This window comes from Equus przewalskii, chromosome 23 (assembly GCF_037783145.1).
Source record: "Equus przewalskii isolate Varuska chromosome 23, EquPr2, whole genome shotgun sequence".
In the NCBI taxonomy this organism is placed as follows: Eukaryota; Metazoa; Chordata; class Mammalia; order Perissodactyla; family Equidae; genus Equus; species Equus przewalskii.
In genome coordinates, this window is record NC_091853.1 from 25,829,561 (window position 1) to 25,854,393 (window position 24,833).

Below are 24,833 nucleotides of genomic sequence, written 5' to 3' on the forward strand. Positions count from 1 at the left end.
AAGTGACCTATGGGGCAGGAGCATCCAGGCAGTTTACCTCGGAGTGCCCTACCAAATCCATGATCCTCAGGCCATGTCACTGCAGACATCAGACCACTTTCTTCTCGAGCCCCCAGGCCAACAGACGTTGTTCATTTACCGCACTCTGCACCCCTCTGCTTCCTGTGAGCCTGCCCCCTTCCCCAAGTCTGCAAAGATGTTTCCTGACCCTTCAGAAGGCTTGGAGGTGTCAGGGACTTTTGCATTTAGAAAGGCTTCTTGGGACACCTCACCCAACAGCGATGCTGAGAATTGTCTTCTTTCTTGGTCTCCTCCTCACATGGGATCTGGGAAGGAAAGAATACAGTGTTCCTTTAAACAGAAAAAGCAAAAGCTATAAAAGAAAAAGAAATGGCATTTGCCTAGCATAGAGGATGGATCATTTAGAGGCCATTGCTTTAAAGTATAGGGAGTCTATTAGGCCAGGCTCGTGGACATTTTTTTCTCCCTCTTGCCCATGCAGGTCCTAGAAACCTCTGTTGTATCTCTAAAGCAAATGTCAGGGAGGCTGTTGCTCTCCCCTCCACAACCAGCCATCAAAGCAGGTAGTGAAGCACTAAGGCTTTGAATTAGCTCTTGGCTTCTGTCTGCATCTTCTCCGAAATTCCCTTTATTGACAACCTAAATGTATTAAGACTTTGGAGGTGAGACAAAACAAAATCCTGGTGAGAACGAGGAGCCTGCCTTGTACTTGGTGGGAATGCTGGCTCAGCCACCACCCAGATTGTCTCCAAATCTACCTGCAAAAAGCATCTGGTTCTGCTCAGAGCCCTGCTTGGTTTCATGCTCCTGCCTCTGCTGTTGCCACTGTTCCTCCTCCTTTTACTTCTCTTATTGAGGTATAATTCAATTTTTGGTGTACTGTTCAACAGTTTGACAGTTGCATAACCACCGCCACAATCAAGATAATGAACATTTCCATGACAACAAAAAATTCCCCCATGTCCCTTTGTAATCAACCCATCCTCCCACCTCAGGCCCACCAGCCACTGATCTCTTTTCTGTCCCTATAGGTTTGCCTTTTCCAGAATGTCAGATAATTAGAATTACACGGTATGTAGCTTTTAAATTTTTACTTCTTTCTCTTAGCATAATGCATTTGAGATTCATCCATATTGTTGCATGAGTCAGTAGTTTATTCCTTTTTTTTGCTGAATAGTAGACCGTTGTATGGATGTACCATAGTTTTTTCATTCACCAGATGGAGGATGCTCGGCTTGTTTCAAGTTTAAGGGGATTATTAATAAAGCTGCTATAGACATTCACAGACAGGTTTTTGTGTTAATGTAAGTTTTCATTCTTCTTAGGTAAATACCTAAGAGTGGGATCGCTGGCTCATATAGTAAGAGTATGTTTACTTTTATAAGAAGCTGCAAGACTGTTTTCCACACTAGCTGCATCAGTTTGCATTCCCACCCGCAATCCCTGTGAGCCCCAGTTGCTCTGCATCCTCACTGGCACTTGAAATTGTCAGGGTTTTCCCCTTTGTATATTTCAATTATTCTGTAGTTGTATGGTGATATCTCAATTGTGGTTTTCACTTGCATTTTCCCTAATGACTAATGATGTTAAGCATCTTATTTGCCATCTGCATAGCTTGCTGGTGAAGTGTCTTTTCAAAATCTTTTACCCATTTTTTTATTGGGTAGTTTTTTTTCTTATTATTGAGTTTGGAAAGCTTTCATATATTCTGGATTCAGAGCCTTTGTGTTTTGCAAATATTTTCTCCTATTCTGAGGCTTATCGTTTCATTCTTTTAACAGTATCCCTTGAAGAACAGAGGTGTTCAATTTTTATGAGGTCCAATTTATCAATGTTTTCTTTCATAGATCATGCTTTTGATGCTATATCTAAAGAATCTTTGCCTAGCCCAAGGTCACAAAGATTTTCTCCTATGTTTCTTCTAGAAGTTTTATAGTTTTAAATTATATGTCTAAGTATATGGTTCCTTCTGAGTTTAATGCTTCTTTTTTTTGATTGAGGTAGCGTTGGTTTATAACATATAAATTTCAGGTGTACATCATTATATTTCAACTTCTGTATAGACTGCATCATGTTCACCACCAAAAGTCTAGTTGTTATCTGTCACAATACACATATGCCCCTTTGCCCCTTTCATCCTCTTCCCGCCCCTCTACCCCTCTGGTAACCAACAACCTGTTCTCTGTATCTGTAAGTTTGTTTGTTTTTTTATCTTCCACATATGATTGAAATCATACTTCTTTGTTTTTCTGCAGAAGATTAGCCCTGAGCTAACATCTGCCACCAATCCTCCTCTTTTTTGCTGAGGAAGACTGACCCTGAGCTAAGATCCGTGCCCATTTTCCTTTACTTTATTGTGGGACACCTGCCACAGCATGGTTTGACATGCAGTGCATATGTCCACATCTGGGATCTGAACTGGCAAACGTCGGGCCACCAAAGCAGAATGTGAGAACTTAACCACTGTGCGACTGGGCCAGCCCCTGAGTGAAATCATACTTCTTTTTTTTAATTGGCGATCTTTTAAGGACAGAAAGGCCAAAGGCAGGAAGGAAGACAGATCTGACTTAACCACTATAAGGAGTTGGTCTTAGGACCATAGGAAGCCACCGCCATGATGTAGTGGTTAAACCTTAGGCTCTAACATCAAATGCCTTGAGTTCTAATCAGTTTTCCACAGCTAAGTGGTAACATAGGGTGATTACTTATACCTTCTGATCCTCAATTACATGAGTTATTAATCAGCAAAGCTAAAATTAGAACCAGGACTATAGCACTGAGCTCTATCACAAAGACTGGTTCTGAGTGAGGAAGACAAGAACTCTTAGTTTCAGAACCCATTCTCAACAGTCGAGAAAGGTGGCCAGAGTGGCTTACCACTAAATACTAGAAAAAGCAACGAGGTTATAAGACCAAGCAACTTGGATAGCCCATACTGCCTGTGGCTGACTTTCTGCCTGGGCTCTGACTGCTTCCCCTGGATCTGAGTTAATCCAGACCATTGGCTCTTTTCGGTTCTTCTTGGCGCTTGAATACACTCACTCACTTAGATGTGCCACCGCTTCATCTGCTCTCCACCTTCCCAGCTCTCCATCTCTCCACCTTTGTTTTCAAGGAACGCCTATCAGCTTTTGTCTGGACACTCTCTTCCAACAAAGATACACACACCATAATCCACAAGGGGAGATTTACAAATTCACAGGTAGATATGATTGAAAATGTGCATCTTGCATCTTCCCAGCCTCTAGGCAGGCCTATCCTAAAATCCTCTGGGAAAGAGATACCCAACTATTTAGATGACAGGCAATGTGGCGTGGTTGGTGGGGGTGGGAGCATATGGGGTTTTGGACTTGAATTTGGGTTAAGATCATAATTCTGGTGCTTAATGTGCTACCCTTGGCAAAGCACTTAATCACTTAGCCTAAGTTTCTCAGTCTCAATGTGAAGAATATTAGATTTTTTGGTTGGTTTTGTGAACCTTAAATGATATAGTAACTGCACGTGAAATACTTAACGCATTGTGGCAACTTTCATGATTATAATGATGAAGTTCACTCAGCCTTCTTCAAGCACTGTTTCCAGGATTCACAACCCTCATTCGAGGAACTTCTTTCTCCTTTCTAATCAAAATGCCCCATGCTGCTGGCCCAGCTCATTTCTGATGATCCCATCCAGTCAATGGCCCTCAGACTATCAGATAGGAGTTGAGAACATCCTAATGGCTTTTGAATTCTCTGAAAAGTACATGTGTATGTATAGTGCAATCCACTTGTGAAGAACTTGTAGCAGATCAATTACTGTAAATGCCCTAAACAGTTTCAATTGATTACCATGTGTGATCTGAAGTTCTGACTAATAGAGGCTTTGTTTAAAAAGAGAAGGAAAACATAGCTGTCTATTCCTGCCAATATCCTGAATTATGAGGCTGCAAAAAGGTCTTTACTGGCAACTCCCTGCATCCCGTTACCTGTTACTTCCAAATCAGGTCTCTACTTGGGTGAATACATCTCCTCTTTGTTGGGCTGTTTGGAGAAAATCAGCTGGGATCATCTTGTTCCAGCATAAATTTTCCCCATGTTGCCTAGGCTGAAAGTGCTATTTTGTATTCCTGGGTGAGGGGCTATCTTGTGTATCTTAATCCTCTGCAGCCCTGGTGACACACCACATCTCTTTGGGGCTTAGCTTTGAATTCCCTTGACTTTGAGGTTATAAACATCAATCCTTCCTCTGTGTTGCTTTACCTTCATTTCTGGAGCACTCGTGTGTATATCTAACCCCTGCGTGCACATGAGTATTCATTTGCCTGGAAGTCTTAAAAATGCTAATGGAAAATTGGGTTAGATTCTACAGTCCAGACTCTGACCTCAAATATTAATCATGCCTGGGTAGCCATGGGGAGGCATGGCCATAGTAGGGAGCAGGCATAGCTTGCCCTGAAGCACTGCAAGGCAAACAAATCGAAATCAAACCCCGATTTGAAAACATTTCACTCACCAGCAGGCTGTTCATTTTTCTCAGGTGTACATCTTGTTTTCGATTAGACAGAAGCAGTGATCTGATCAACTTTTCGATTGAACAAGAAGCAAAACAAGGCACGGCCAATTCACATCATGTTTCTTGAATAATTTTTGATAGAAATTTACTTCTCTCAATTCCATTCTTGTTTATTCAACATGATCTCAAAGATGCTTTTCCTGTTTTCCCCTTCTCCACCTTTACCTATCTTCTCCTCCAAATTCTTTCCCCCTGGAACACTTATGTGCTGAAGAATTATTTAAAGATTGGATCCCAAGTTCAACACTCCAGAGAGTTCCCTCTTATTAACTCCGGACAGTCCCTGGCCAGAGGTCTCAAAGGAGTCTCTCTGGAGTGCACCTTCTCTCTCCCAAGGCATCCACATGGGTGCTTTGAGTCAGGCTAGCATCAGTCAGCCCCTGGCTTGGGAGAAACAGTCACAATCGAGTCACTCTACCCTGGGAGCCTGGGCAGACACAGTTCCCCATCTCCTTGATGACCTGGCTCTTGTCCGTTCATTAAGCCCCTTCATTATGTCAAGTCCTGTGCTGGGTACTTTCACTTGTGATTCTTATAACCATCATGTGACTTAGTTAATAAGACTATCCCCATTCTATGCATAAAGATGATCCAACTAAGAAGAAATAGAGTCAGAATTTGAATCCAGGCTTTGTGACTCCAAAGCCTACCTTTTCTCCTCTGCATCTCACCGCCTTTAAATTACCATCCAATTTTCTTCCAGGAAAATATGGCTTTATACACAGGGCAAGGTTCCCTTCACTGGGGACAGAGATGACCTTACAGGCCAATTGGTACAAAACCTTAAATTAACAAATGGAAAAACTGAAGCCCCAAGGGTCTATGTGACTTACCTGAGGTCACACATTTATTGAGTGGGCAGAGCTGGGACTCGTGTTTGTGTCTTGCTGATTCTAAGTATTGCACTATATTGCATACACCGTACTGGATACCCTGCCCAGTCAAGGGGATGAAGAGACACAGGTTCAAAATCAAAGGAATAAAGCCAAATGCATGGTACTCTCTCCTGGAGGGAGCTGCTGCTCTGTACAGATACAGAGATTGTCAGGTCCTAATAGATCTCTTGCCAGTCATATGGTCTCTCCACCACTTCTTAAACTCTTTATGGTTTATTTTGTCTCTTTACTGCCTAATTTGAGATTCTTTTGTCAGGAATATGGAGAAGAAACAAAACAAGAAAATATCCACAACTGCCATGCAAAATACAAACAACTTGGAGCTTTTCTTTAGCATTTTCTTAGATTTCTATTAAATATGCCTCTTGCAATTTTTGGAAGAGCCTTTTCCGTTTTATCTGGAGTGACTTGGTCTAGTTGTCTCAAAACAAGATTGAAGTAACTCAGAAACACAGCATTCCAGGCCCAAGCCATTTCTACTGTTATTTGAGGATTAGAAGGAGAGACAGTAGAGTGAACTGTATTGGAGGGAGATATTTCCATCTCTTCAACAATGTGTTTTTGAGAACAAATTCCCTATTAACGCAGTGAACTACAGACCAGTAAATGAGATAAGATTTGGATTTGGAACTTTCTCGTTGGTGTTCCCATAACCATCTAATGATTGTCCCTTCCCACAGTCTGTCTTCCAAAGGTACCTACACATCAAAATACATAAAAGAAAAAGAAGCATTTCTTAGAATTAAAGTGAGTTTTCATTCTGGAGAAACATCTCCAGGAAGGACAATGAGAAGCATGTAGGTGTCGCCCTAGTCCCCCGGACCTGCCTCTATGCAATTCTCACCTGACTTTGTAGGGAAATGGACTAAATCCATGCCACAAATATATTGAATTAGATTGGCAAGGACTTTGTAATTGTCAGCTCCAACCCTTGATCCACTAGTAGGTCAGCCTTCACCCCAGTTCAGCTATGGGATATCTCCAGGGCGATACATATTCATTATTCATTTAACAAATCCAAACACTGTCCCATTAGGTGTTGGGATATAACAGTAGGCAAAATTGACAAGAAATCCCTGCCCACTTTATTAGATAAATAAGGAGATAAAAATAATAGGTCAAGTGATGATGAACATCATGAGGAAATAAAATGGTGAAGGAAGGTCCAATGTGGTCAATGGAGGAAGAAGATACCATGGACTGGCACCAGGCTAAGGTCTGTCTACCTGTTTGTGCTCCTCTTCATTGATTGCCATCTTTTCCAGAGTTCTCTTTGCCTTGGCCAGCTGCATCTCACTCAGCCCAGAGATCTCCTTCTCTAAGGGGACTTCACTGAGCTCAGCTGTGTCTACACTCCTGGACCCAGGTGTTCAACTGCTCCTCAGCTTACTTCCTTCTTGCTGGTGTCCATTTCCTTGCTCTTGTTTCCAACATCTCTCACTCTGCTCCAACCCTTGAGCTCTCCTACATGGTCCTTCACATGAGTTTTTCTGGTTTCCAGTTGTCTTGACTTGGTCTGCTATTTCCTGCCCCAAGCCCTTATCTCTTGAACTTGATGGTCCCCAAACCCCTTAGGGAAGGATTTCCCTTTACTCTGTTTTTTCCACTCTCCAATAGGAAAACTCCAGCAAAAGTGACTGGTGCTCACAAAAGCTTGCTCTGGCATCTGTCTCCAGTATCTAATGGAAAAGATTATTTCCAATTATCTTAAAGCAAAGAAATAATCACTTCCTATGCATACACATACAGGTGGTGCTTTAATTAAGTCCTCATCTGAAAAACTACGAGCCTGCCTTGGACAAAGCCACCACAATGCTTTGTTGCCCCACAAATTGAAATTCATTCATAGAACGATATTCCCAGCTGCCCTGTTTTTTCAGCTGTATGCCTAATATGCTCTGTGTTTCTTTAAGTCCTTCCCCTCAACAATATCTTGCTGTAGCAGGGGTCCCTGGGTTAATTATACCTTCCCACACTTAAAATAATTTCCTTTCTTAATCCACTTAAAATATGTGTCCTTTAGAATCAGAACGCTGGTCTCCCCCATCTGGAGACGTCATATAACTAGATGCCTAAATGGCTTTTCAGATGAACTAATTACTTCACAGCTATCTCTGCCAGAGCAGCCTCCTTCATTCTCTCATCAGAGCCATGGCTGTTGCTCACTGACACCACTGCCCTGATGACCCAGCTATGCCTGTCCCTTTGGCTATGGAGCTGCCCTTCCCAGACAAGCCATCTACCCGACTCCTGGTACACATAGATTTTTGAGGTATCAGCTTTGGATCGCTTCCAATGAGGTACCAATATCTACCCTACTTCTCCAGGTAAGGAAACCTACCCTGTGACAGTTATTGTTGAAATTTAATAATATATTATGTAAACTTCAAATTAGTACATATTTCTTCCTTGTCTTTTAATAAACATTATATTTTACATGAAAGTTAAATTGAAGAATTCCCAGATGAATAGTCAGTCCTGAATACATATGGATTCAGCTACCAACCTTCGTTTCAAAAGAAAGTTGACAATGGCTCAAATGTTTGCCCTGGCTTCTGCACAAAGCATATCTCCAATGCTTGTGGCAGCACGTATTCTCATGTTTAAACAGGAGATTTGAAGTAAACAAGGATAGCACAGTGACTGGAAAAGCAAAGAAAGAGAATTTGAGTCATTTCAGTTTTGTTATTCTATGTGACCACTTGGAGTATTTGTTTGTGTTTAATATTTAAAAGCATGAAACAGTGTAAACTGTGAGGGATAATATTTTTGCTGGTAAGTGCAAATTTTACTTTGTACATGAAATATCTTACTGAATTTGAACAACTTCAAAACTGAAATTTATTCATTTTAATAGTAACTTTTAAAACTAAAATATGAATTAAGATAGCTTTATTAAAATTAAATATTAGACAGCTGTATACATTAAATATTATTATATCAGACTATGATCAAAGTTCAAACTATTAGGTAGATATAAAAGTGTAGAATAAATAATTGTGCTTTTCTTGTCCGGTAGGAACATGGAGGAACTAGAAGTAATGACAGTATTCATTCATAAGTATTCTGAATTTTGTAAAGAAATTTGAAGTGGAGAATCAACATAAAATGACATTGACCTAGTGAAACTCAACAAAGAACAATCCAAGAAAAAATCCAGAGAAGGGATAAGGAATCAACATCTATATCTGTTTGGAAATATGTGGTGCCTTCTACATCATATATAGCTTCTTTTCATGATTGTCACTGAAAATTATTTTATCATATGGTGGAGAGGGTGCTAAAAAATTATACGTTCCAGATGTCAGAAATGCCAGTACACCACAGATTCACTGTTGCTCTAACTTGCATTTCCCTAATTAGCATGAAACTGAGTATATTTTCACATCTATTGGTCATTCAAGTTTCTTCTTTTATAAAATGCCTACTGAATCCTGTGCCTATTTTCCTATTTGATTTTAATATGTATTTATACAAATTCTTTGTATATTGTTAATGTTAATCCTTTCATTCTCAGATACCTGTCTCTATCTCCAAATTCCCAGATCATGCACCAATATCTTGGGAGATTCTGTAAGGCTATCTTTTAGTTGATAATTTTCAAATTTATCATGCTGTGGAATTTGCACCCTAGGACAGCAATTCCTCAGTAGTCTGAATTTCATATTTCTTGGTAAATTGCTTCTTTAATTTTTATGTAATGAGCTTACTTATTTTAAATAATACTTTTTTTGAGACCATTTTTTATGTTATTAATATCAATATACCAGGACTTCTACTTCTAACCAAGATGGAATAACAATGATTGGATTTACCTTCCTTCCTGAAGAAAAAAAAAATGAAGCAATAATTTTCAAAATGCTAGACAGCAGATAATGAAGAATAGTGATCCCTGATAGATGGGAAACAAATGAAGTGAGAAATTGGTCCAGTTTACTGACTTCAGAGTTTCCAGGATGTGATGTAGGGAGAAAGAACTCAGGTAGAGTTTGGCAGACTCTCTAAACCACAAGTCAGGGTGAGAATAAAAATACAAATGGGACAAATTTTTTTGAATAATACAATAATAGGTTTAGATCTAATTATATCAATAGTTACATTAAATGTGAGTGGTGTAAACACCCTAATTTAAAGGCAGAAATTGTCAGATCAGATTAAAAAATAGAACTATAAGGTGCCTACAGAAATCCACTTTTAAAATGAAGATATAATATGTACAGAGTAAAAGAATGCAAAAAGATGTACCATGCCAATACTAGTCAAAAGAGTCTGCTTTATTAACATAAGGAAAAGTAGATTTCAGAGCAAAGGATGTTAACCAGGATAAAGAAGTTCATTTCATAATGATTCACAATTCATCAAGAGACCCTAATGGTTCTCTCAACAGAGTTTCAAACTACATGAAGCAAAAAAAAAAACAGTAGAACTACAAAGAGAAATAGACAAATTCACAAATTTACTAAGAGATGTCAACAACTCTCCTTCAATGATTGATAGAAAAAGCAGTCCAAAAATCAGTAGGGATAAAGGAGATTGGAACAGCATTACCAACGAACATGACCTAATTGACATTTGTGGAATATTCTACCCAAAACAGAAGAATACATTTTTTCTATTTGTTCTTTGTTTTTTAGTCTCTTTTTTTCTGCCTTCTTTTGGATTAATTTAGCATTTTTTTATTATTCTATTTCATCTCCTTTGTTGGTTTTTTAAATAAAACTCTGTTTTGTTATCCTGCTATAGAGTTTACAATATACATCTTTAATTTATCACAATATACTTTCGAGTAATATTTTACCACTTCACATATAATGTAAGAACCTTACAATAATTTACTTTTGTTTCTCCCTTCCTGACTTTTGTACTGTTGTTGTATGTAGAAGAGCATTTACCAAGATAAATTACAATCTGGGCCATAAAATACATGTCAGTAGCATTAAAAGGATACAAATCATACAAAGTATGTTCTCTAACTAAAATGGAATTACATTAGAAATCAATAACAGAAAGCTTTCTATATAATTCTCAAATATTTGGAATTTAACACATCTGAATTACCTATGGGTCAAGAAGAAATCAAAAGGGAAAAATACTTTGAATTGAGTGAAAATGAATGCACAATATATCAAAATTTATAGCATTCCAGTAAAATAATACTTAGGGGAAAATTTATAACACTAATTGCCTACATGAGAAAATAAGAAAGGTCTCAAATGAATGGCTTCAGCCTCCAACTTGAAAACTAGAAAAAGAGCAAATTAAATCCAAAGTAAGCTGAAGAAAGTAAATAATAAAGATCAGAGCTGAAATGGACAAAATAAAAATTGGAAAAACAGTAGAAGAAATATCAATGAAACCAAAGGCTGGTTCTTTGAGATCAGTAAAAAATGACAAAATTCTAGCTAGACAGATAAAGAAAAAAGAAAGAAACTACCAATGTTTAAAATGACAGAGGTAACACGACTGCAGATCCTTAAGATATTAAAATGACTATTAGGGAATATTATGAACACCTCAGTGCCAATAAATTCAATGACCTAGACTAAATGTACAAATCCCTTGAAAGATACAAATTACTGAATCTCACCAAGAAAAAACAGATAATCTGAATAACCCTGTATCTATGAAAGAAATTGAACTTGTTATGAAAACCTTCCTAGGATGGGAAAGGAAGGAAAGAAAGGAAAGAGGAAAGGGAGAATAGAGAAAGAAAAAGAGAGAGAGGAAGGAAGGAAGGAAGAGAGGAAATGAGAGAGAAAGACTTTAGGCTCAGATGGCTTCACTGTAAATTCTATTAAATATTTAAGAAAGAAGTAGCATGAATTCTAGAAAAAACTTTGCAGAAAATTGAAGATTCCAACACCTTCTATGAGGGCAGCCTTAATCTGATACCGAAATGAGACAAACATATCACGAGGAAATGAAAATACAGTCATGCGCCACAGAACAACATTGCGGTCAACAATGAACTGCATATGTGATGGTGGTCCCATAAGATTAGTACCGTATAGCCTAGGTATAGGAGGCTACACCATCTAGGTTTGAGTAAGTACGCTTTATGATGTTCATACGACAAAATCACCTAATGACGCATTTCTGAGAACATATCCTTCTCATTAAACAACACGTGCCTGTACCGACCAATATCCCTCATGAATATAAATGCAGAAATTCTAAACAATATTCTAGCAAATCAAATCCAGCAATGTATTAAAAAGACAGATACTAGATCACAACAAATTATACTTTATTCTACGAATGTAAGGTCAGTTTAACATTTTAAAATCAATCAGTGTACTTCACCATATTAAGAAACTAAAAAAGACAACTCATATGATCGTCACAATGACACAGAAAAAGCATTTGATAAAACCCAACTGCCATTCCAAAACAAGAAATGAAAACCTCTCATCCAACCAGAAATGGAAGGGACTTCCTCAACCTGAGAAACAGCATCTATAAAAATCCAATAGTTAACAACATATATAATGGCATAAGACTGAGTGCCTTTCCCCTATGGTCTGGAACAAAGCAAGGATGTCAGCTTTCAGCACCTCTATTCAACATCATACTTTAGGTTCTAGCCAGTGCAATCAGGCAAGAAAAGAAATACACATATACACACACATCCAAATTAGAAAGAAGGGAGGGATTATTTACAGATGTGAACAACTATGTAGAAAAATCAGATTGACTCTACACAAAAGCTACTAGAACTAATAATTTATCAAAGTTGCAAGATATGCAATCAACATAAGAAAGTAAATTATGTTTATACATGCAAATAAATTGTATTTGTATAGGAACAAATGATCAGAAATTGAAATTTAAAAAACAATACCATGTATAATAGCATCACAGAATATGAAACACTTAGTGATAAATCTGACAAAAGATGCAAAAAACTTGAACACTGAAAACTATAAAACATAGCTGAGATAAATTGAAGAAGACCTAAATAAATGGAGAGACACACTTGTTCATGGGTTGGAGCACTCAATCTTGTTAAGATGTCAGTTCTGTCCAAATCAATCTATAGATTCAATGCAATCCCAATCAAAATTCCAGCAAGGCTTTTGCAGAAATTGACCTGCTGCTTCTAAAATTCATATAGAAATGTAAAGGACCTAAAATAGTCAAAGCACTTTGAGAAAAAACAAAGTTGGAGGACTATTACTATCTGTACTAGTTTCCTCTTGGAGCTGTAAACAAATTACTTTGTGACATAAAATAATAAACAAACTTTGTGACATAAAATAATAAAATCTGATTATCTTACACTTCTGGAAGTCAGAAGTATAAATTAAGTGATATAGGGCTAAAATTAAAGTGTAGGCAGTGCTGTTTTCCTCCTGGAGGCTCCAGGGGAAAATCCATTCCCTTGTCTTTTCTGGTTTCTGGAGGATGCCTGCATTCCTTGGCTAATGGCTCTTTTGTCCATCACTTCAATCTCTGCTCCCATTGTCCTTCTTCTGATTTTTGATCCTTTTGCCTCCTTCTTATAAGTATCCTTCTTATAAGTATCTTATAAGTATCTTATAAGTGATTACATTGGGCCCAACCAGAAGATCCAGGATAAATCTCCTCACCCCAACTCCTTAACTTAATCACATCTAAAAAGTTGTTTTTACCATATAAGGTAATATATTCCCAGGTTCTGAGGATCGGGATGCAGACTTCTTTACGGGGCCGTTATTCAGTCTTCCATACTAACTGATTTCTAAACTTATTTATTTTAACACCACAATGTAGTATTGCTTGTCAAGATAGATAGCTCAATGGACCAGAATAGAGTCCAGACATAGATCCACACATAAGTAAACAACCAATTTTTGACAAAGATGCAAAAGCAATTCAGTGGTCAGAGTATAGGCTTCTCAAGGAACGATGTTGGGACAATTGGATAACCATATGCAAAACAACAACAACAACAACAAACTTTGATTCGTATCTTGCACTAGGTATAAAAATTACACCTAAATGTAAAATATAAAACTTCTAGAAGAAAGTATAGGGGAAAAAACTGTTAAGCAAAGATGTGTCAAATATGCCCCAAAAACATGGTCCATAAAGAAAAGAAAATTGATAAACTGGTCTTCATCAAATGTATAAAAATCTGCTCTGAAAAAAGACACAGTTAAGAGAATGAAAAGACAAGCCACAGGCTCGGAGAAAATATTTGCAAAACATGAAGGACTTGTATCCAAAATATGTAAGAACTCTCAAAACTCAAAAATAATAAAAAACGATTCAACTGAAAATTCAACAAAGGATTTGAACATTTTACCAAAGAAAAATAGGTGGTAAATAAGCACATGAAAAGATACTCAACATTATTAGTCTGTAGGAAAATGCAAATTAAACCACAATAGGATACCACTACCCACTTATTAGAATGAGTAAAATTAAATAAATGGCCATACCAAGTGTTGGCAAGGATATGGAGGAACTGGAACTTTCACACACTGCTATTGGGAATGTAAATGGTGCGGGTATTTTAGAAAACAGTTTTTCCATTTCTTAAAATGTTAAACATTCAGCTACCTATGTCCCAGCCATTCCATTGCTAGGCAATTTACCCAAAATAATGAATGAAAGTATAGGTCCATACAAAAACTTGTAATAAATATTCTTAGCAGCTTTATTTGTAACAGCTAAAAACTGGAAACAACTCAAATACCCATTCACTGGTGAATGACTAGACAAATTGTGCTATATCTTACACTGGAATACTATTCAGCAATAAAAATGAATGACTTTTTCAAGGATAGTGTTTGAATCTCGAAAGTAATTATGTGGAGTGAAAGACGCCAGAAAAAAAAAAAAGCATGTATTATATACTTAGAATTTATAGAAAAATTCAAGAAAAATACAGACTAACCTATAGTGACAAAAAGTAGATCAATGGTTGCCAGGGGGTGGAGCGGCTGAGGAGAGGCGTTACGATGGGGCAAAAGGAAACTTATGGGGTTCGCTATCTTGATTGAGGTGATGGTTTAAATTTTGACATATGTCAAAATGTATCAAATTATATACATTACATAGGTGCAGTTTATTGTATATTAATTACATCGCAATAAAGCTGTTTAAAACATTGTTACAGCTTTCCTTTGATAAGCATTTTGCCTAAATATTTTTCCTCCTTTACTTTCAGTTTCTGTCTCATGAGTCTTAGATATGTCGCCTGTAAAGAGCGCATACCTGGATTTCTTTTTATTCCCAAAAAATCTGTCTTTAACCAGGAGCATTTGATTGATGTATGTGTGTTATTGTTACTGATTTGATGTATTTCTATTATCTTATCTTGGGCTTTCAAATTACCATGCTTTTTCATCTGTTCTTTTACCGTCCTTTCCTGTCTTTTTTCTAGGGTTCTTTAGTCTTTTGTATTCTATCCCTTTTCTTAGTCATTATCAATTCTGTTCCTCTTTGTATAGTTATTACCCTTATTAGAAGAAGGAAAAAAAAACGCCCAATGCAGAGAATTGAGTTAATAGTAAATCTTGTTTTATGGCATCACATCACCATTAGTTCATTCAAGGCTCTTTCACTCTTTTATGTATAGATGTATGATGCATATATGTTTGTATTCATGATCCCCATTCTCATTTCATTATCCACTCCCACTGTCCTACGTGATGTGTATTATTTTATGTGTTCTTGTAAAAGGTGAATAATTATTGTGCATGTGTTTACAACTTACATGAGTGATACTGTGCTAGACTTTATTCTGTATTCTACATTTTTCCCCAGGACTATGTTTTAAAGTCTATCCATGTGACTATCTGTGCCTTTGGTTTGTTTCTTCTCACACCCCTGCTAACACTTAGAATTACCCAGCGTTTTAATATTTGCCTATCTGATGTACGTAAAGTGATATATTACTGTATTAATTTTCATTTATCTAATTAGTAATCACTATATCTTCTGTCAATTATCTGTTTACATCTTTGATCCAATTTCTCTTGAGTTTCAATATGTTTCTAGTGGATTTATAGGCATTTCCTATATATTTTAGATATTAACTCCTTGACATTTTTTTCATGATCAATCATCTATCTATTTCACATGTGGTCTCCTTCCTCAAATAGGAATTCTTAAGATCTGTGTAACCAAACCCATCAAATTTTGACTTCATAAATCTTACCCTAAAAAAAATTTTTTTTAGAGAGAATTACTATCTTTAATATTTTTATTGCGATAACATTGGTTTATAACATTACATAAATTTCAGGCGTACATCATTATATTTCAATTCCTGATTCCTGTGTAGATTACATGATATTCACCAGCCAAAGACTAATTACAATCCATCACCACACGCATGTCCCTAATCACCCCCTTTGCCCGCCTCCTTTCCCCCTTCCCTCTGGTAACCACCAATCCAATCTCTGTCTCTATGTGATTGGTTGCTGTTGTTTTTATCTTCTACTTATGAGTGAGATCATACGGTATTTGGCTTTCTCCCTCTGACTTAGTTCACTTAGCATAATACCCTCGAGGTCCATCCATGTTGTCACAAATGGCCAGATTTCATCGTTTCTTATGCCTGAGTACTATCACCTTTAAAATTTTAATAGCTTTTAACAATCCCTAGGTCATGAAGATAATTATAATTAAATTAATTGTTTTACCTTTCACCTGTAAATTTTTAATTAACCTGGAAGTCCTCATTGTTATGTTTTTAGTTAGGGATCAGTTTTATTCTTCTTCATGCATGAGCCAGGATTGCCAACAACATTACCCTCATGGCTTCTACTACTGTCTATCAAGTTTCCATGTGTACTTGGGTCTATTCGATTCTATTTGGCTTTTCTTGCAGTGGTGCCATACTGACGTTATTGATGTAGCTTTGTAGGATGCTTACACGATAGCTTGTAAGGAAAATCTCTTCTTACTTTTCAAAGTTGACTTAGCTATTCGTGAAACTTATTCACATAAATTTCCAAATAAATTTATCTAATTCCTTAAAAAACGCAGCTGGAATTTTTATGGAAATTGAATCGAATTTATAAATTGTTAGAATCAATATACTTATAATGTTTTCACCACATCTCATTTAAGAGTATAAAAGCTTTCCGCGTTTTTTCAGCTCTTTCTATGTCCTTTAATATAGTTCTGTTTTCTTCATCAAAATCTTGTGTATTCATTGTTAATTCCCTGATATTTTATTGTTTTTGTCACTCTTGTGAGTGGTATTTTATTTTTAACATTTTTCTAGACATACTTTTATGAGCTGATCTTTTATGAGCAATCTTGTTTTATATTCATTTTAATTACAAAATTTTGTCCATTAATTTTGTGCATTTTCTATATAGACAATCATCTTGTCTGTGAATAATGACAATTTTACTACTTCCTTTCTAATTCTTTAACTCCTATTTCTTTTCTTTCCATATAGCATCAGCCAGGACCATTAGTAATAGCAGTCATCCAAGAATCCCAGATCTCAAAGGAAATGTTTTGTCTAAAAATTCTCCATTAAATATAATGTTTGCTTGTTACACTTTGTCAAGTTAGGAAGTTTTCTTTTATTCTTAGTTTGCTAGAGTTTTTATTATACATGTGGGTGACTTTCTGTATCAGATAAGATAATAAGCATTTTGAAGACACTATTTCCTTGTCTTCCAGCATCAATATCATTAGCATTTCTTTGATACCATCAATATCATTATCATTTCTTTGTAGGTAATCTGAAATTCTTTCTACTTGGTTTTAAGAGTTTTGGCTTTATCTTCTGAAATTCCCCTCCAATGTACCTAGATACAAGATGTTTAATTTATTCACTTTGTTTTCTGAATTTTTCTTCAATCTGCAGACTCCCATATTTATTCAGGTCTGGAAATTTCTCCCTGATTATTACATCTCCACCATTCTTTTCTTCTGGAATTTCTGTTACCCAGATTTTATACCATCTCAATTACTCGTCCTTATATCTCTTGTTCATATTTTTCATCTCTTTCTCTCTCTGTGAATCACTGTGGCAATTTCTTTAGCTGTGTGTTCAAGCTTATTAATGCAACATTGTTCTAATGCTAGATTAATTGCTATGACCAGCTTATGTACTAACTACTGAAAGTTCCTTTAAGTCCCCATATTTGATTTCCCGTACACAGAAACAGGAGACTGTGGAAACTTGGCTCATCTGTACACAGCCACGGGGGACTTGCTAAATCTGGAAAACGCTTTAGGGGAAATTGAGAATCAATTGAAGGAGCAACACAATGAAAGAGAGCTTTAAGTAAAACAAATGTCAAGTTTCCTCTGATTCCTGACAAGTAGGACACAAATGACCCCATTAAAATGTACTTGGAGGACAATTTAGCCCTGAGAATTTGTACACCTGCTTTAAAAATTCATCCAAAAATATTCCTTTTAGAAAAGAATTTGCTTTTTTACCTTTTTATCTCAAGTCAGACTTAACAGTTCTCATGGTTTTGCAAAGCCCTAAATGATTTATACTTTTAGTCTAGGTCCTTCTGACTGAAAGCCACAAATGGGCCAGCACACTTAAATTGTAGTCTATTTCTCTTTGTAAAATCATTGCAGGTCCCCACAAAACACGTGGCAAAGTAGACACCTGGTACCATGAACTGGGATTAGAATGAGCACCTGGAGAAAATTATACTCTTCCCCCAAAATGGTAGCAAAACAGGGAAGTGGGGGTTCCTGACCGGCTGCTTATCAGTAACAAAAAGTTATGTAAAATCACTTTTGTGCAAATTTGGTAAATATTTATTGTGAAAAAAAACTCTGAAAAATAAAATCCTTAGGAAATCTGCTAAAATTCTTCTGATATCTCAAAATAAAATCAGTGTAAAACGCTACTCAAGGATTCAAAATAATTTTACCATTCACAAAATTATGCAAATATGATGCATACTTATCAAAATATGAAATTAAATTTGAAATACCTTTTTGGAAAATTGATTTAAATTACCTCAAAAATTACCATATGTGAAAGAAATACTTTTATAAAATGAGATGTTTAAGAAGATACAAAGAGGCTTTTTAAAAGAGTTGAATATTAGGCAAACTAGATAATTTGAGTATCAAGAGAACTGGTTTTAGCCATATTGCTTTTAGGCAAAGTGATCATCAGTCAATTTCAACAAAGAGAAAGTAATATCGTTTTAAACTACAAATATTGGTCTTTAGTTTTTTTAATGCGTAATGGAGGTCAACATATGATATACATGAGTAGTATGTGGAGAGGTAGATGATTAAACTATCAGCCCAAAGAGAAGAGGGGTCCCTCAACTGCACTAGATAAGGGCAGAATTAGGAAGATTCAAAAGTTTTCATTGATCTAAGTGAAGATATAGAAGGAAAAAGTAAAGTTTGGGACAAAGTATCAGAGAACTCAGGATGAATGTCTAATGGGATAACAGGAAAGCTAAAAGGATCTAAGATAGGAAACCCCAAGGGTAAAGGCAGAGCCCATCAGGATACCGTGGATCAGAGACAGGAGACAGAGGTGGGAATGGAGTCATCATTGATGAGATGCAAAGAACAGACACTAGAGAGGAGGCAGAGCAAGTCCAGAGGTCCTAGAGCTAAAACCAGCTGCCTTTAGCTATTCTGGTAGGCAATGTGCCTGCAAATTTAGTATGCCTTTGACTAGAAGTTAAAAATGGTGGTCCCTCTGACCAGAAGAGATATCTTAAGTGGAATGATCTGATGATGATGATGATTATGCGATGGGTAGGCTGGCTCAGAGAGGGCAGATCAGATGCCCTAAATGCCTTAAAGGAAGACTTTTGAGCTAATGGACGGTGGTAAAGGAGAGCACCTGGAGTAAACTGTAATAATCCTTCAATTATTGAAATTATACATAATAAAAATAATTTTGATTACTTTGATTTGTTGATGAAGTAGAGTTCTGTGTGGTAAGGACAAGGAGGAGGGAGAAGTTTCTACTCAAGGGGCAGGTGGCCATCGGCATAGTCTGAGTTGGAGAAACCTCCCCATTTGTACTCTTGGTGCTAGCTGCAGTGATTCAGGAAGCAAGCCTCTAGATGCTGTGTAACCAGTGAGTAATCTGTGCTCCTTATGGGAGCTTTTCCTGTATCCATCCCCTTGCTCTCTCCCCTGCCCTACTCTCACCCCAGCCTGGCTTTGGTGGCCTTCCTCTGAGCATCCATAGCACCCTGCCCTTGTCTGTCTTAGAACACACCTACGTGTAGTGATCACTTTATTTCTTTTTCTCCTTTACTACACTCTGAGCTTCTGCAGGAAAGGGAACCCTTGTCTCATCTTTGTGTCCCTGATACCTAGACCAGTGTTCATCATACAGAAAACGATGAGTGAGTGAAGAGATATGAGAAGCTGGATGGATAAATGAATGGATAGAGGAAAAACTCACACAGACACACACAGACACAGACACACACACACACACACAGCCAGGCTTACAGACTCACAGACTCCCTCTGTGCTCCTCTGATGCTTATCCCTGGGTCAGACCTCTCTGCTCAGTCGAACATAATCCTATGAGAGGTTGCCTTCAGCTGTCAACAGTTCCAGCTGATCATCTCTTTAACTGTCGTATTTAATATCAACTGTGCAAATTTGGAGCATCGTCTAAGATTCCATCCCCATCTCTGGCATCTGTCTCCAACCTTCCAGCCTCTCCTCTTTGGTTGTTGTTCAGCGTCTCCTCCCCATTAAGAGGAGGGCAACAGCAACTTGCTTTCTTGCCATGTTTACTTCATGGCTTTGCCCAATATCAATTTGTCATTTTTATTGTATTTCTTCTCTCTGCATTCATCTTTGGATGAGGCCTTGTCCTTAGTATTTGGTTTCAGAAAAGAGAACAGGATGCCTCGTGGAGCTAGGAATTTATGCCACTGGTTCCTCATGAACACAGTTATATAGGAAATAGAACATTCGCATACCCATCAGGGACTGTGGAAATTTAAAACTAGACAGTGAGTTTACATTCCTCAATGCATTTTCAAAAGCATTGCTTCATTTGAGTCTCACAAGGGTAATTTAGGGTAGCCATCATCCTCTGAAAATACATCAAGATTTTGAAAAGAGCTGTTGGGTCTTATTTTGTGTTTGAGCTCTTCGTATGTATTCCTATGACTGTGACCACATCACTTCTTACCCCAAGCCTCTCCCCTGCCACCACTCTTACATAGAGATAAATAACACCTACCACTTTCCTATCTTCTAGGTTAGAACAAGTATATATAATGGTACATGCCTAACTACCTCACACAGTTTTGATAAGGCTTAAATAAGACAGTATAGATGAGTTTTTGAAGTCATGAAGCATTATAAAATCAGAAGCAATCAGGATTGTCACTGCTAAAGCATTACTATTTTATGTAATATATTGCCAAATTCTAGGGAATGTGGACTTTTTTTTTCTTTTTTTTTTTTTTTTTTTGCTGATGAAGTTCAGCCCTGAGCCAACAATATCTGTTGTCAATCTTCTTCTTTTTTTGCTTGAGGAAGATTGTCCCTGAGCTAACATCTGTTCAAGTCTCCTCTATTTTGTATGTGGGTCACCACCACAGTACAGCTGAGGAGTGGTGTAGGTCCACACCCAGGATCTGAACCCACAAACCCTGGCTGCCAAAGTGGAGCACGCCAAACTTAACCACTAGGCCATGGGACCAGCCCTGGGATGGAGACAATTCTTGATGATCAGAACTGAAGTCTCCTAATTCCCATTCCAGGGCTTTTTGCTCCCCACCATGCTGCCTAAACTAGCACTGATAAAGGGCCCTATGGCACCCCTTCATGTCAGGGCATGGGTGATAAAAATGTAATCCTCCCAGCCCCTTCCAGCTTTCCTGTTTCTGGGTGGAGGAGCTGGGCTTCCTTCACCAAGGAGAGCATCAAGCTAAGTTTTTCTCCATCCCAGGGACTCATGGAAGAGGTGTTTGGCTTGAGCTAGAGAGAAAGAAGTAGGACACCTCTCTGAACACCTGTGACCTGTCAAACTAGTTGCTATACAGCAAGCACTGAGATCTGTTAAATGGGGCAGTAAGAAAATTCACATTTGCTTCTTTTGTTTTCTTTTTGCCTTTCCATGGACTCTCAGTCATGGCTCCAAGACCTGGGCAATTTTCTGATTCATCGAATGATTCAACTCTCTTAAAAGCACTTCAGCTTACCAACAGATTTCCTTTCTGGCAAATACTTCAGGGATTACTATCTGGGAGCTTTCTCTTATCCTGCATTTGTAATTTTTTCACCGGGGCTAACGGTTTTTTAAATGCATTTACGTATTAGGCCACAATTGGCCTGAGATCCACAGTGAGAAGCAAGCTGTGCCCGCGTAAATGGATTGCAAGAGGAGAGCGACCTCAGAGAGTAGCAGTGAGGTTAAAGACACTCCTGAACAAACAGAATGAAATTATATTTTCTTGATTCCAAAGTAACTTGATGGAAACATCTGATCCTCAAATCCAATTGCTTTCACCAGGATAGTGATGAAACTGGCTCTGTTGATAAAAGCCAGCACATCTCCCTCCCTAATTGCATCAGCTTGACCCTCTCTTCTGATTAAATGCTTATAATTTTTCTCCCAGCATGTAATTTTTTAATTATAATATGTTTGAAGAACATCAAAATTATTTGGCTTTTTGCAGGGTGATTGTTGATAGCAGAGTCAATTCGTTTCTTCTCTGATGTGCTGAGCACCCAGTGGGTGCCTGAGAAATAGTAATTGATGATAGCGGCAGGGATGTCCCTGTGGATGGGTGATGGGCTCACGGGCAGTTAGGCGGGGGGAGGAGAAGGCTCCTGACTCACTGGGTGCTGAATTCCTACCTCCCCTTGCATTGGGGATGGTATAAAAGAGAGGAAAGAGACCCTGGATTATGGACTCATGCTCTTGTTTACCGTAGCGAAATTTCGGTTCAAAGCCTCCAGTTAGTTCAGTTGGTTTTCCCTGGGTTTGGGGATGGTGTGTAGCAACTTTTAAGAGAGAGATTCTGTTTAGGAAATAATTACTTGTCACAGTTAAAATAATCTTAAACCAGGTAAAATATATTATTTTTGGACAAAAAAGCAAACAAAAAACCACCTAGATTTCTGGAATGATCGGATGAGAGGAATAGAAGAGAAAAGATAGATTTAGGAAAAAAAAGTCTTCACAAGGAGTACAAAATGGGATCAGGTTTTCATCTCCAAATTTCAGTGTAATGTGGATAAATGGATGGTGTCAAAAGAACTGTTCTCAAATTCCGCTTCACCACTCACCAGGTTGGTAACCTTGAATGGTGTACTTACCCTCTCTAAACCTTGCTTTCTTCATCTATGATAGTGATAACAATGTACCTACCACGTGCGTGGAGATGTTTACATGAAGTCATATCTGTAATAGAGCGTAACACACGACTCCGCACACTGAAAGTGCTTGGTGATGGTTAACAGTAGTTATTGTATCAAGAAGTTTCTGAATCAGCACCAAGGGGCAGCCCTCTTCCTGTGAAAACCGTAAACACACTTTAAATTCACAGCTGTCGGGACCTCTGTGAGTCTGTCCTTTCTGGAAGCAGGTGGCTGGACAAGCTGGACTCTGGGGACTCCATCTGAGGAGCCATTGGTCTGTCCCTCTGAAGGCATGGTCCTCTGGCTCCGTTACCCGCTTGTCTGATCTGGGTGTTTTTTTGTTTGTGTTTTTTGTTTTTCCTGGAGTCAGCCGTGTGACCCTCAGACCTGAAAAGGATACCGAATTGCCAATTCAATTTACCTAAAACTGGTGGAGCCTGAAAGCCTGGCCTGCATTGACATACAGCTAATCTAATACAAATTGATTTTGGTTTAAAATCCGAAGTCAAGAAATTGCTGTGGATTTTTCCAAAACACAAAGGACCCTGCTTTGCTACAACTGCAAAGCCTCTGACTTAGGCTTCCTGGGTCCGAGTCCTTGAAGTCCTACTTGTGGTCCCTGTAGCTGGGGCTACTATCCTCATTCCCTCACATCCCGCCCCCCCTCCCCCTGTGCCCACCCTCCACAAACGCCAACATTAGTAGAATTTAAGGAGCTCCAGCCCCTCATGCTGCAGCTCCCCACTCAGTAATCCTTGGTGCCAGTTCAGTTCTATTCTTGAAGCCAAAGTGTGATCACTCTGACTTATTTCTGAAGTTCCATAACCAGGTCCCGCTGTCTTGGTTGGTTGCGCTATCCCTGAGTGTGAGCCTTCATCACAAGTAATTTGTGACTCTGTTCCTCTAGAAGTGAGAATCTGCCCTGTTTGGGGCTTCCATTTTCATCAACAGGGGCTGACTTCCTGAATTCTGGGGCAGGGCTCAGAAACCTACGACTCAGGATCCTTCCCTATTGCCAGCTGCCTGCCTGCTGATCTGCTCGCTTGCTTTTCCTCCACATCCTGATGTGGGACTCCTCCTTGTCCATAACTCATGCCAGACTTTACAGACACCAGCCTCTTACCCAGACCAGCACTGGTAATCTGTCTACAAAGAACTCTCCAAAAGCACTTTTAACGAGCTAGCCACAAATCAATTTTAAGCTGGATTTCTGGATATGAAGGAATGGATGGGATTCAGACGTGACCAATTAGGGGCACATGGCAAGAAAGTTCACCATGTCACATGCTTGCAACAAATTAGAAGTCATATTCTGTCTTCTGTCCACGATGTGTACAAATGAGGCAAAATGATAATACTTAGTGATAGGATGATTAAATGAGATAATGTCACATAATTGTCACTTAACACAGGTTGACTGTATTATGAGTTTTTAGAAGTCCTGAATCAGCAGAAGAAACGGGCCAACTGAACATGGTCAGAACCTAGGAGAACCAGCAAACTGAGGTAGTACCAGCCCCAGGGGAAGGACACATCCAGCTACAGTCTCAGTCAGAAGTCCAGTCCAGTAGACGGCACTCTTTACCTGGAAACTATGGCAACAGCCAGCCATCATCAGGCTGCATATGGAGATCTAAACAAGCAGACAGGTAGACAGGAAGTCAGCAAGGGGATGATTGACAGGTCTTGAGTCTGAGAAAGGGATAAGGATTTCAGTCCCTAATTGTGTGGAATAGTCATTCTTAAATTCTAATGTGTGTAAGAATTACACGGAGTGCTAATTAAAAATGGAGATTCTCTGTCATGATCTACAGAGTCTTGAATCATTACGTCTGTGACAGAACATTTCTAACAAGTCCTCTAGATGATTCTGATGTGGATGGCTTGAGGACCACTCTTGAGGAAACTTGAAGGTAGAGAGACAGACAAGAGCAAAGCAGTCCCTAGAACAAGAGGAACCAAGTCACTCAGAAAGGTCACCAGAGGAAGGCTCGGGTCCAAGGATTCAGTTAGCACAACTGCTGTGTTAGGAGACTGAGCCTCAAGAAACAAGGCAAATCCACCCATCCT

General features: G+C 38.3%; 1 long non-coding RNA gene across 2 annotated transcripts in view; it reads right to left on the minus strand.

The window, feature by feature from the left end:
* Positions 1-208: 208 nt before the first annotated feature.
* Positions 209-24,833, minus strand: part of LOC139078837 (uncharacterized) — a 51,384-nt gene continuing 26,759 nt past the window's right edge. The window contains exon 3 of one of the 2 annotated variants that reach the window (XR_011531988.1): positions 209-326. This is a non-coding gene — a long non-coding RNA (uncharacterized lncRNA). Of the gene's footprint in view, positions 327-7,977; positions 8,115-24,833 lie in introns of those variants that run through there. The other variant, XR_011531987.1, reaches the window with a different exon arrangement.